This window comes from Sinocyclocheilus anshuiensis, unplaced genomic scaffold (assembly GCF_001515605.1).
Source record: "Sinocyclocheilus anshuiensis isolate Anshui unplaced genomic scaffold, SAMN03320099.WGS_v1.1 scaffold687, whole genome shotgun sequence".
NCBI lineage: Eukaryota > Metazoa > Chordata > Actinopteri > Cypriniformes > Cyprinidae > Sinocyclocheilus > Sinocyclocheilus anshuiensis.
Window position 1 is genome coordinate 545,452 of NW_015551096.1, and position 1,006 is coordinate 546,457.

Genomic DNA, 1,006 nt, shown 5'->3' on the forward strand with positions numbered 1-1,006 from the left:
TTCTTAGACGGCATAGAAAGCGGGAGTACAGGAGTAGGTTGTCAACAACTATACCAGTCTCCACTAACTCATTTGCTTTTTCAACCGAACTAAGAAAAACAACTGTGGCACTGTTCATCCTGGCGGCCGACATGATATGTTCATGCCCCACGACCTCTCCTACAGCTAAACAGCAGTCTTCCACACTCACCGCGGACGCCACTTTCACACCATGGCGCCGCGTGAGATTACTCAAAACCTGTGACCGTGGGGCCGTCATGCTGCCCACACAGTGAAACGGCAGCACGCGGCCCAACAAGTCAAATACGTATCAAACACTTAAAGACAAAAAGCTCAAGCAAAGAAAGAAAAGAAAAAGGATTCACTCACAGTCACCACCCGCACTCGCACCACTCACTGCTCACGCTCAACAGTCACACCGGAAGTGAGAGAGAGATAGACAGACAGACAGAAAGTTAGATAGATAGATAGATAGATAGATAGTTAGATAGACAGACAGAGAGATATAGTTAGATAGATTAATAGAAAGATAGATAGATAGATGGAGAGATGGAGAGATAGATAGATAGATAGATAGATTCTATGCCTTCTACGCCATAAAACGGCAATGTCCTATAGAAATACCCATTAGAATTTGGTTGAAAATATTAGAATCAGTAATTGACTTTGGCCTGTCAGATAAGAAACTGAGAAGCACGTTGACCAGATACAGACTCAAAAGAAAGAAAAGAAAAAGGATTCACTCACAGTCACCACCCGCACTCGCACCACTCACTGCTCACGCTCAACAGTCACACCGGAAGTGAGAGAGAGATAGACAGACAGACAGAAAGTTAGATAGATAGATAGATAGATAGATAGTTAGATAGACAGACAGAGAGATATAGTTAGATAGATTAATAGAAAGATAGATAGATAGATAGATAGATGGAGAGATGGAGAGATAGATAGATAGACGGATAGATATACGGATGGATAGATAGATAGATAGATAAATAGATAGATA